Here is a 12540-nt window from a genome sequence, read left to right as displayed (position 1 = left end):
TTATTTGAATTTCCAAAATAAGGCATTTATGAAAGCAACTATTTACTGTTATAAATACAGTTCTTACTGAATGTGTCAAAGAGCACTGTTTCCACCCGGTTTCGAACCGGGGACCTTTCGCGTGTGAAGCGAATGTGATAACCACTACATTACAGAAATCGCTGCATGTGGTTTTTGCAAGGTATTTGAATTTCCAAAATAAGGCATTTATGAAAGAAAGCACGTTTTCCACCCGGTTTCAAACCAGGGACCTTTCGCGTGTTAAGCGAACGTGATAACCACTTCACTACAGAAACTGCTGCATGTGATTTTTGCAAGGACTAAACCAAATTTTACTGATATTCACTGCATGTATTTGAATTTCCAAAATATTATTATCTGTTATAAATACAGTTCTTACTGAATGTGTCAAAGAGCACTGTTTCCACCCGGTTTCGAAGCGGGGACCTTTCGCGTGTGAAGCAAATGTGATAACCACTACACTACAGAAACTGCTTCGTGTGGTTTTTGCAAGGACTAAACCAAATTTGACTGATATTCACTGCATGTATTTGAATTTCCAAAATATTATTATCTGTTATAAATACAGTTCTTACTGAATGTGTCAAAGAGCACTGTTTCCACCCGGTTTCGAAGCGGGGACCTTTCGCGTGTGAAGCAAATGTGATAACCACTACACTACAGAAACTGCTTCGTGTGGTTTTTGCAAGGACTAAACCAAATTTTACTGCTATTCACTGCATGTATTTGAATTTCCAAAATATTATTATCTGTTATAAATACAGTTCTTACTGAATGTGTCAAAGAGCACTGTTTCCACCCGGTTTCGAACCAGGGACCTTTCGCGTGTGAAGCGAATGTGATAACCACTACACTACAGAAACTGCTTCATGTGGTTTTTCCAAGGACTAAACCAAATTTTACTGATATTCACTGCATGTATTTGAATTTCCAAAATAAGGCATTTATGAAAGAAAGCACTTTTTCCACCCGGTTTCAAACCAGGTACCTTTCGCGTGTTAAGCGAACGTGATAACCACTACACTACAGAAACTGCTGCATGTGATTTTTGCAAGGACTAAACCAAATTTTACTGATATTCACATCATTTATTTGAATTTCCAAAATAAGGCATTTATGAAAGCAACTATTCACTGTTATAAATTCAGTTCTTACTGAATGTGTCAAAGAGCACTGTTTCCACCCGGTTTCGAACCGGGGACCTTTCGCGTGTAAAGCGAACGTGATAACCACTACACTACAGTAACTGCCGCATGTGATTTTTGCAAGGACTAAACCAAATTTTACTGCTATTCACTGCATGTATTTGAATTTCCAAAATATTATTATCTGTTATAAATACAGTTCTTACTGAATGTGTCAAAGAGCACTGTTTCCACCCGGTTTCGAACCGGGGACCTTTCGCGTGTGAAGCAAATGTGATAACCACTACACTACAGAAACTGCTTCATGTGATTTTTGCAAGGACTAAACCAAATTTTACTGATATTCACTGCATGTATTTGAATTTCGAAAATAAGGCATTTATGAAAGAATGCACTGTTTCCAACCGGTTTCGAACCGGGGACCTTTCGCATGTTAAGCGAACGTGATAACCACTACACTACAGAAACTGCTGCCTTGTGATTTTTGCAAGGACTAAACCAAATTTTACTGATATTCACTGCATGTCTTTGAATTTCCAAAATAAGGCATTTATGAAAGCAACTATTCACTGTTATAAATACAGTTCTTACTGAATGTGTTCAAAGAGCACTGTTTCCACCCGGTTTCGAACCGGGGACCTTTCGCGTGTTAAGCGAACGTGATAACCACTACACTACAGAAACTGCTGCATGTGATTTTTGCAAGGACTAAACCAAATTTGACTGATATTCACTGCATGTATTTGAATTTCGAAAATAAGGCATTTATGAAAGAATGCACTGTTTCCACCCGGTTTCGAACCGGGGACCTTTCGCATGTTAAGCGAACGTGATAACCACTACACTACAGAAACTGCTGCATGTGATTTTTGCAAGGACTAAACCAAATTTTACTGATATTCACTGCATGTCTTTGAATTTCCAAAATAAGGCATTTATGAAAGCAACTATTCACTGTTATAAATACAGTTCTTACTGAATGTGTCAAAGAGCACTGTTTCCACCCGGTTTCGAACCGGGGACATTTCGCGTGTTAAGCGAACGTGATAACCACTACACTACAGAAACTGCCGCATGTGATTTTTGCAAGTACTAAACCAAATTTTACTGCTATTCACTGCATGTATTTTGAATTTCCAAAATATTATTATCTGTTATAAATACAGTTCTTACTGAATGTGTCAAAGAGCACTGTTTCCACCCGGTTTCGAACCGGGGACCTTTCGCGTGTGAAGCGAATGTGATAACCACTACATTACAGAAATCGCTGCATGTGGTTTTTGCAAGGTATTTGAATTTCCAAAATAAGGCATTTATGAAAGAAAGCACGTTTTCCACCCGGTTTCAAACCAGGGACCTTTCGCGTGTTAAGCGAACGTGATAACCACTTCACTACAGAAACTGCTGCATGTGATTTTTGCAAGGACTAAACCAAATTTTACTGATATTCACTGCATGTCTTTGAATTTCCAAAATAAGGCATTTATGAAAGCAACTATTCACTGTTATAAATACAGTTCTTACTGAATGTGTCAAAGAGCACTGTTTCCACCCGTTTTTGAACCGGGGACCTTTCGCGTGTTAAGCAAACGTGATAACCACTACACTCCAGAAACTGCTGCATGTGGTTTTTGCAAGGACTAAACCAAATTTTACTGATATTCACATCATTTATTTGAATTTCCAAAATAAGGCATTTATGAAAGCAACTATTCACTGTTATAAATACAGTTCTTACTGAATGTGTCAAAGAGCACTGTTTCCACCCGTTTTCGAACCGGGGACCTTTTGCGTGTGAAGCGAATGTGATAACCACTACACTACAGAAACTGCTGCATGTGGTTTTTGCAAGGACTAAACCAAATTTTACTGATATTCACTGCATGTATTTGAATTTCCAAAATAAGGTATTTATGAAAGAATGCACTGTTTCCACCCTATTTCAAACCGGGGACCTTTCGCGTGTTAAGCGAACGTGATAACCACTACACTACAGAAACTGCCGCATGTGATTTTTGCAAGGACTGAACCAAATTTTACTGATATTCACTGCATGTCTTTGAATTTCCAAAATAAGGCATTTATGAAAGCAACTATTCACTGTTATAAATACAGTTCTTACTGAATGTGTCAAAGAGCACTGTTTCCACCCGGTTTCAAACCGGGGACCTTTCGCGTGTGAAGCGAATGTGATAACCACTACACTACAGAAACTGCTGCATGTGGTTTTTGCAAGGACTAAACCAAATTTTACTGATATTCACATCATTTATTTGAATTTCCAAAATAAGGCATTTATGAAAGCAACTATTTACTGTTATAAATACAGTTCTTACTGAATGTGTCAAAGAGCACTGTTTCCACCCGGTTTCTAACCGGGGACCTTTCGCCTGTGAAGCGAACGTGATAACCACTACACTACAGAAACTACTGCATGTGATTTTTGCAAGGACTAAACCAAATTTTACTGATATTCACATCATTTATTTGAATTTCCAAAATAAGGCATTTATGAAAGCAACTATTTACTGTTATAAATACAGTTCTTACTGAATGTGTCAAATAGCACTGTTTCCACCCGGTTTCGAACCGGGGACCTTTCGCCTGTGAAGCAAATGTGATAACCACTACACTACTGAATGTTGTTTTTGCAAGGACTAAACCAAATTTTACTGATATTCACTGCATGTATTTTAATTTCCAAAATAAGGCATTTATGAAAGAAGGCACTGTTTCCACCCGGTTTCGAACCGGGGACCTTTCGCGTATTAAGCGAACGTGATAACCACTACACTACAGAAACTGTTGCATGTGATTATTGCAAGGACTAAACCAAATTTTATTGATATTCACATCATTTATTTGAATTTCCAAAATAAGGCATTTATGAAAGCAACTATTTACTGTTATAAATACAGTTCTTACTGAATGTGTCAAAGAGCACTGTTTCCACCCGGTTTCGAACCAGGGACCTTTCGCGTGTTAAGCGAACGTGATAACCACTACACTACAGAAACTGCTTCATGTGGTTTTTGCAAGGACTAAACCAAATTTTACTGATATTCACTGCATGTCTTTGAATTTCCAAAATAAGGCATTTATGAAAGCAACTATTCACTGTTATAAATACAGTTCTTACTGAATGTGTCAAAGAGCACTGTTTCCACCCGGTTTCAAACCGGGGACCTTTCGCCTGTGAAGCGAATGTGATAACCACTACACTACAGAAACTGCTGCATGTTTTACTGATATTCACATCATTTATTTGAATTTCCAAAATAAGGCATTTATGAAAGCAACTATTCACTGTTATAAATACAGTTCTTACTGAATGTGTCAAAGAGCACTGTTTCCAACCGGTTTCGAACCGGGGACCTTTCGCGTGTAAAGCGAACGTGATAACCACTACACTACAGAAACTGCCACATGTGATTTTTGCAAGTACTAAACCAAATTTTACTGCTATTCACTGCATGTATTTGAATTTCCAAAATATTATTATCTGTTATAAATACAGTTCTTACTGAATGTGTCAAAGAGCACTGTTCCCACCCAGTTTCGAACCGGGGACCTTTCGCGTGTGAAGCGAACGTGATAACCACTACACTACATAAACTGCTGCATGTGGTTTTTGCAAGGACTAAACCAAATTTTACTGATATTCACATCATTTATTTGAATTTCCAAAATAAGGCATTTATGAAAGCAACTATTCACTGTTATAAATACAGTTCTTACTGAATGTGTCAAAGAGCACTGTTTCCACCCCGGTTTCGAACCGGGGACCTTTTGCGTGTGAAGCGAATGTGATAACCACTACACTACAGAAACTGCTTAATGTGATTTTTGCAAGGACTAAACCAAATTTTACTGATATTCACTGCATGTATTTGAATTTCCAAAATAAGGCATTTATGAAAGAAAGCACTTTTTCCACCCGGTTTCAAACCAGGGACCTTTCGCGTGTGAAGCGAACGTGATAACCACTACACTACAGAAACTGCTGCATGTGATTTTTGCAAGGACTAAACCAAATTTTACTGATATTCACATCATTTATTTGAATTTCCAAAATAAGGCATTTATGAAAGCAACTATTCACTGTTATAAATACAGTTCTTACTGAATGTGTCAAAGAGCACTGTTTCCACCCGGTTTCGAACCGGGGACCTTTCGCGTGTTAAGCGAACGTGATAACCACTACACTACAGAAACTGCTGCATGTGATTTTTGCAAGGACTAAACCAAATTTTACTGCTATTCACTGCATGTATTTGAATTTCCAAAATATTATTATCTGTTATATTTATGAAAGCAACTATTCACTGTTATAAATACAGTTCTTACTGAATGTGTCAAAGAGCACTGTTTCCACCCGGTTTCAAACCGGGGACCTTTCGCGTGTGAAGCGAATGTGATAACCACTACACTACAGAAACTGCTGCATGTTGTTTTTGCAAGGACTAAACCAAATTTTACTGATATTCACATCATTTATTTGAATTTCCAAAATAAGGCATTTATGAAAGCAACTATTTACTGTTATAAAAACAGTTCTTACTGAATGTGTCAAAGATCACTGTTTCCACCCGGTTTCGAACCGGGGACCTTTCGCCTGTGAAGCGAATGTGATAACCACTACACTACTGAAACTGCTGCATGTTGTTTTTGCAAGGACTAAACCAAATTTTACTGATATTCACTGCATGTATTTGAATTTCCAAAATAAGGCATTTATTAAAGAATGCACTGTTTCCACCCGGTTTCGAACCGGGGACCTTTCGCGTGTTAAGCGAACGTGATAACCACTACACTACAGAAACTGCTGCATGTGATTTTTGCAAGGACTAAACCAAATTTTACTGATATTCACATCATTTATTTGAATTTCCAAAATAAGGCATTTATGAAAGCAACTATTTACTGTTATAAATACAGTTCTTACTGAATGTGTCAAAGAGCACTGTTTCCACCCGGTTTCGAACCAGGGACCTTTCGCGTGTTAAGCGAACGTGATAACCACTACACTACAGAAACTGCTTCATGTGGTTTTTGCAAGGACTAAACCAAATTTTACTGATATTCACTGCATGTCTTTGAATTTCCAAAATAAGGCATTTATGAAAGCAACTATTCACTGTTATAAATACAGTTCTTACTGAATGTGTCAAAGAGCACTGTTTCCATCCGGTTTCGAACCGGGGACCTTTCGCGTGTGAAGCGAATGTGATAACCACTACACTACAGAAACTGCTGCATGTGGTTTTTGCAAGGACTAAACCAAATTTTACTGATATTCACATCATTTATTTGAATTTCCAAAATAAGGCATTTATGAAAGCAACTATTTACTGTTATAAATACAGTTCTTACTGAATGTGTCAAAGAGCACTGTTTCCACCCGGTTTCGAACCGGGGACCTTTCGCCTGTGAAGCGAACGTGATAACCACTACACTACAGAAACTACTGCATGTGATTTTTGCAAGGACTAAACCAAATTTTACTGATATTCACATCATTTATTTGAATTTCCAAAATTAGGCATTTATGAAAGCAACTATTTACTGTTATAAATACAGTTCTTACTGAATGTGTCAAAGAGCACTGTTTCCACCCGGTTTCGAACCGGGGACCTTTCGCGTGTAAAGCGAACGTGATAACCACTACACTACAGAAACTGCCGCATGTGATTTTTGCAAGGACTAAACCAAATTTTACTGCTATTCACTGCATGTATTTGAATTTCCAAAATATTATTATCTGTTATATATACAGTTCTTACTGAATGTGTCAAAGAGCACTGTTTCCACCCGGTTTCGAACCGGGGACCTTTCGCGTGTGAAGCAAATGTGATAACCACTACACTACAGAAACTGCTTCATGTGATTTTTGCAAGGACTAAACCAAATTTTACTGATATTCACTGCATGTATTTGAATTTCCAAAATAAGGCATTTATGAAAGAATGCACTGTTTCCACCCTATTTCGAACCGGGGACCTTTCGCGTGTTAAGCGAACGTGATAACCACTACACTACAGAAACTGCTGCATGTGGTTTTTGCAAGGTCTAAACCAAATTTTACTGATATTCACTGCATGTCTTTGAATTTCCAAAATAAGGCATTTATGAAAGCAACTATTCACTGTTATAAATACAGTTCTTACTGAATGTGTCAAAGAGCACTGTTTCCACCCGGTTTCGAACCGGGGACCTTTCGCGTGTTAAGCGAACGTGATAACCACTACACTACAGAAACTGCTGCATGTGATTTTTGCAAGGACTAAACCAAATTTTACTGATATTCACTGCATGTATTTGAATTTCCAAAATAAGGCATTTATGAAAGAATGCACTGTTTCCACCCTATTTCGAACCGGGGACCTTTCGCGTGTTAAGCTAATGTGATAACCACTACACTACAGAAACTGCTGCATGCGGTTTTTGCAAGTACTAAACCAAATTTTACTGATATTCACATCATTTATTTGAATTTCCAAAATAAGGCATTTATGAAAGCAACTATTCACTGTTATAAACACAGTTCTTACTGAATGTGTCAAAGAGCACTGTTTCCACCCGTTTTCGAACCGGGGACCTTTCGCGTGTTAAGCGAACGTGATAACCACTACACTACAGAAACTGCTGCATGTGATTTTTGCAAGGACTAAACCAAATTTTACTGATATTCACTGCATGTATTTGAATTTCGAAAATAAGGCATTTATGAAAGAATGCACTGTTTCCAACCGGTTTCGAACCGGGGACCTTTCGCGTGTTAAGCGAACGTGATAACCACTACACTACAGAAACTGCTGCATGTGATTTTTGCAAGGACTAAACCAAATTTTACTGATATTCACTGCATGTATTTGAATTTCCAAAATAAGGCATTTATGAAAGAATGCACTGTTTCCACCCGTTTTCGAACCGGGGACCTTTCGCGTGTTAAGCGAACGTGATAACCACTACACTACAGAAACTGCTGCATGTGATTTTTGCAAGGACTAAACCAAATTTTACTGCTATTCACTGCATGTATTTGAATTTCCAAAATATTATTATCTGTTATATTTATGAAAGCAACTATTCACTGTTATAAATACAGTTCTTACTGAATGTGTCAAAGAGCACTGTTTCCACCCGGTTTCAAACCGGGGACCTTTCGCGTGTGAAGCGAATGTGATAACCACTACACTACAGAAACTGCTGCATGTTGTTTTTGCAAGGACTAAACCAAATTTTACTGATATTCACATCATTTATTTGAATTTCCAAAATAAGGCATTTATGAAAGCAACTATTTACTGTTATAAAAACAGTTCTTACTGAATGTGTCAAAGATCACTGTTTCCACCCGGTTTCGAACCGGGGACCTTTCGCCTGTGAAGCGAATGTGATAACCACTACACTACTGAAACTGCTGCATGTTGTTTTTGCAAGGACTAAACCAAATTTTACTGATATTCACTGCATGTATTTGAATTTCCAAAATAAGGCATTTATGAAAGAATGCACTGTTTCCACCCGGTTTCGAACCGGGGACCTTTCGCGTGTTAAGCGAACGTGATAACCACTACACTACAGAAACTGCTGCATGTGATTTTTGCAAGGACTAAACCAAATTTTACTGATATTCACATCATTTATTTGAATTTCCAAAATAAGGCATTTATGAAAGCAACTATTTACTGTTATAAATACAGTTCTTACTGAATGTGTCAAAGAGCACTGTTTCCACCCGGTTTCGAACCAGGGACCTTTCGCGTGTTAAGCGAACGTGATAACCACTACACTACAGAAACTGCTTCATGTGGTTTTTGCAAGGACTAAACCAAATTTTACTGATATTCACTGCATGTCTTTGAATTTCCAAAATAAGGCATTTATGAAAGCAACTATTCACTGTTATAAATACAGTTCTTACTGAATGTGTCAAAGAGCACTGTTTCCATCCGGTTTCGAACCGGGGACCTTTCGCGTGTGAAGCGAATGTGATAACCACTACACTACAGAAACTGCTGCATGTGGTTTTTGCAAGGACTAAACCAAATTTTACTGATATTCACATCATTTATTTGAATTTCCAAAATAAGGCATTTATGAAAGCAACTATTTACTGTTATAAATACAGTTCTTACTGAATGTGTCAAAGAGCACTGTTTCCACCCGGTTTCGAACCGGGGACCTTTCGCCTGTGAAGCGAACGTGATAACCACTACACTACAGAAACTACTGCATGTGATTTTTGCAAGGACTAAACCAAATTTTACTGATATTCACATCATTTATTTGAATTTCCAAAATTAGGCATTTATGAAAGCAACTATTTACTGTTATAAATACAGTTCTTACTGAATGTGTCAAAGAGCACTGTTTCCACCCGGTTTCGAACCGGGGACCTTTCGCGTGTAAAGCGAACGTGATAACCACTACACTACAGAAACTGCCGCATGTGATTTTTGCAAGGACTAAACCAAATTTTACTGCTATTCACTGCATGTATTTGAATTTCCAAAATATTATTATCTGTTATATATACAGTTCTTACTGAATGTGTCAAAGAGCACTGTTTCCACCCGGTTTCGAACCGGGGACCTTTCGCGTGTGAAGCAAATGTGATAACCACTACACTACAGAAACTGCTTCATGTGATTTTTGCAAGGACTAAACCAAATTTTACTGATATTCACTGCATGTATTTGAATTTCCAAAATAAGGCATTTATGAAAGAATGCACTGTTTCCACCCTATTTCGAACCGGGGACCTTTCGCGTGTTAAGCGAACGTGATAACCACTACACTACAGAAACTGCTGCATGTGGTTTTTGCAAGGTCTAAACCAAATTTTACTGATATTCACTGCATGTCTTTGAATTTCCAAAATAAGGCATTTATGAAAGCAACTATTCACTGTTATAAATACAGTTCTTACTGAATGTGTCAAAGAGCACTGTTTCCACCCGGTTTCGAACCGGGGACCTTTCGCGTGTTAAGCGAACGTGATAACCACTACACTACAGAAACTGCTGCATGTGATTTTTGCAAGGACTAAACCAAATTTTACTGATATTCACTGCATGTATTTGAATTTCCAAAATAAGGCATTTATGAAAGAATGCACTGTTTCCACCCTATTTCGAACCGGGGACCTTTCGCGTGTTAAGCTAATGTGATAACCACTACACTACAGAAACTGCTGCATGCGGTTTTTGCAAGTACTAAACCAAATTTTACTGATATTCACATCATTTATTTGAATTTCCAAAATAAGGCATTTATGAAAGCAACTATTCACTGTTATAAATACAGTTCTTACTGAATGTGTCAAAGAGCACTGTTTCCACCCGTTTTCGAACCGGGGACCTTTCGCGTGTTAAGCGAACGTGATAACCACTACACTACAGAAACTGCTGCATGTGATTTTTGCAAGGACTAAACCAAATTTTACTGATATTCACTGCATGTATTTGAATTTCGAAAATAAGGCATTTATGAAAGAATGCACTGTTTCCAACCGGTTTCGAACCGGGGACCTTTCGCGTGTTAAGCGAACGTGATAACCACTACACTACAGAAACTGCTGCATGTGATTTTTGCAAGGACTAAACCAAATTTTACTGATATTCACTGCATGTATTTGAATTTCCAAAATAAGGCATTTATGAAAGAATGCACTGTTTCCACCCGTTTTCGAACCGGGGACCTTTCGCGTGTTAAGCGAACGTGATAACCACTACACTACAGAAACTGCTGCATGTGATTTTTGCAAGGACTAAACCAAATTTTACTGCTATTCACTGCATGTATTTGAATTTCCAAAATATTATTATCTGTTATATTTATGAAAGCAACTATTCACTGTTATAAATACAGTTCTTACTGAATGTGTCAAAGAGCACTGTTTCCACCCGGTTTCAAACCGGGGACCTTTCGCGTGTGAAGCGAATGTGATAACCACTACACTACAGAAACTGCTGCATGTTGTTTTTGCAAGGACTAAACCAAATTTTACTGATATTCACATCATTTATTTGAATTTCCAAAATAAGGCATTTATGAAAGCAACTATTTACTGTTATAAAAACAGTTCTTACTGAATGTGTCAAAGAGCACTGTTTCCACCCGGTTTCGAACCGGGGACCTTTCGCCTGTGAAGCGAATGTGATAACCACTACACTACTGAAACTGCTGCATGTTGTTTTTGCAAGGACTAAACCAAATTTTACTGATATTCACTGCATGTATTTGAATTTCCAAAATAAGGCATTTATGAAAGAATGCACTGTTTCCACCCGGTTTCGAACCGGGGACCTTTCGCGTGTGAAGCGAATGTGATAACCACTACACTACAGAAACTGCTGCATGTGGTTTTTGCAAGGACTAAACCAAATTTTACTGATATTCACATCATTTATTTGAATTTCCAAAATAAGGCATTTATGAAAGCAACTATTTACTGTTATAAATACAGTTCTTACTGAATGTGTCAAAGAGCACTGTTTCCACCCGGTTTCGAACCGGGGACCTTTCGCCTGTGAAGCGAACGTGATAACCACTACACTACAGAAACTACTGCATGTGATTTTTGCAAGGACTAAACCAAATTTTACTGATATTCACATCATTTATTTGAATTTCCAAAATTAGGCATTTATGAAAGCAACTATTTACTGTTATAAATACAGTTCTTACTGAATGTGTCAAAGAGCACTGTTTCCACCCGGTTTCGAACCGGGGACCTTTCGCGTGTAAAGCGAACGTGATAACCACTACACTACAGAAACTGCCGCATGTGATTTTTGCAAGGACTAAACCAAATTTTACTGCTATTCACTGCATGTATTTGAATTTCCAAAATATTATTATCTGTTATATATACAGTTCTTACTGAATGTGTCAAAGAGCACTGTTTCCACCCGGTTTCGAACCGGGGACCTTTCGCGTGTGAAGCAAATGTGATAACCACTACACTACAGAAACTGCTTCATGTGATTTTTGCAAGGACTAAACCAAATTTTACTGATATTCACTGCATGTATTTGAATTTCCAAAATAAGGCATTTATGAAAGAATGCACTGTTTCCACCCTATTTCGAACCGGGGACCTTTCGCGTGTTAAGCGAACGTGATAACCACTACACTACAGAAACTGCTGCATGTGGTTTTTGCAAGGTCTAAACCAAATTTTACTGATATTCACTGCATGTCTTTGAATTTCCAAAATAAGGCATTTATGAAAGCAACTATTCACTGTTATAAATACAGTTCTTACTGAATGTGTCAAAGAGCACTGTTTCCACCCGGTTTCGAACCGGGGACCTTTCGCGTGTTAAGCGAACGTGATAACCACTACACTACAGAAACTGCTGCA

General features: G+C 37.9%; 10 non-coding genes across 10 annotated transcripts; all 10 read right to left on the bottom strand.

Moving 5' to 3' along the window:
• Positions 1-1777: 1777 nt before the first annotated feature.
• On the bottom strand, positions 1778-1850 carry trnav-aac (transfer RNA valine (anticodon AAC)). Its single transcript has one exon. It is a non-coding gene; the product is annotated as a tRNA-Val (tRNA).
• A 3458-nt stretch (positions 1851-5308) lies between these two features.
• On the bottom strand, positions 5309-5381 carry trnav-aac (transfer RNA valine (anticodon AAC)). The gene has a single exon. It is a non-coding gene; the product is annotated as a tRNA-Val (tRNA).
• A 535-nt stretch (positions 5382-5916) lies between these two features.
• Positions 5917-5989, bottom strand: trnav-aac (transfer RNA valine (anticodon AAC)). Its single transcript has one exon. It is a non-coding gene; the product is annotated as a tRNA-Val (tRNA).
• A 783-nt stretch (positions 5990-6772) lies between these two features.
• On the bottom strand, positions 6773-6845 carry trnav-uac (transfer RNA valine (anticodon UAC)). The gene has a single exon. It is a non-coding gene; the product is annotated as a tRNA-Val (tRNA).
• A 507-nt stretch (positions 6846-7352) lies between these two features.
• trnav-aac (transfer RNA valine (anticodon AAC)) lies at positions 7353-7425 on the bottom strand. Its single transcript has one exon. It is a non-coding gene; the product is annotated as a tRNA-Val (tRNA).
• Positions 7426-8684: 1259 nt separating this feature from the next.
• trnav-aac (transfer RNA valine (anticodon AAC)) lies at positions 8685-8757 on the bottom strand. Its single transcript has one exon. It is a non-coding gene; the product is annotated as a tRNA-Val (tRNA).
• Positions 8758-9540: 783 nt separating this feature from the next.
• On the bottom strand, positions 9541-9613 carry trnav-uac (transfer RNA valine (anticodon UAC)). Its single transcript has one exon. It is a non-coding gene; the product is annotated as a tRNA-Val (tRNA).
• Positions 9614-10120: 507 nt separating this feature from the next.
• On the bottom strand, positions 10121-10193 carry trnav-aac (transfer RNA valine (anticodon AAC)). Its single transcript has one exon. It is a non-coding gene; the product is annotated as a tRNA-Val (tRNA).
• A 1687-nt stretch (positions 10194-11880) lies between these two features.
• On the bottom strand, positions 11881-11953 carry trnav-uac (transfer RNA valine (anticodon UAC)). The gene has a single exon. It is a non-coding gene; the product is annotated as a tRNA-Val (tRNA).
• Positions 11954-12460: 507 nt separating this feature from the next.
• trnav-aac (transfer RNA valine (anticodon AAC)) lies at positions 12461-12533 on the bottom strand. Its single transcript has one exon. It is a non-coding gene; the product is annotated as a tRNA-Val (tRNA).
• Between the last annotated feature and the right edge of the window lie 7 nt (positions 12534-12540).

The sequence above is a fragment of the Salvelinus alpinus genome, chromosome 3, assembly GCF_045679555.1.
Source record: "Salvelinus alpinus chromosome 3, SLU_Salpinus.1, whole genome shotgun sequence".
In the NCBI taxonomy this organism is placed as follows: Eukaryota; Metazoa; Chordata; class Actinopteri; order Salmoniformes; family Salmonidae; genus Salvelinus; species Salvelinus alpinus.
Note: the sequence above shows the minus strand (reverse complement) of the source record. Positions and strands in the feature narration are given on the sequence as shown.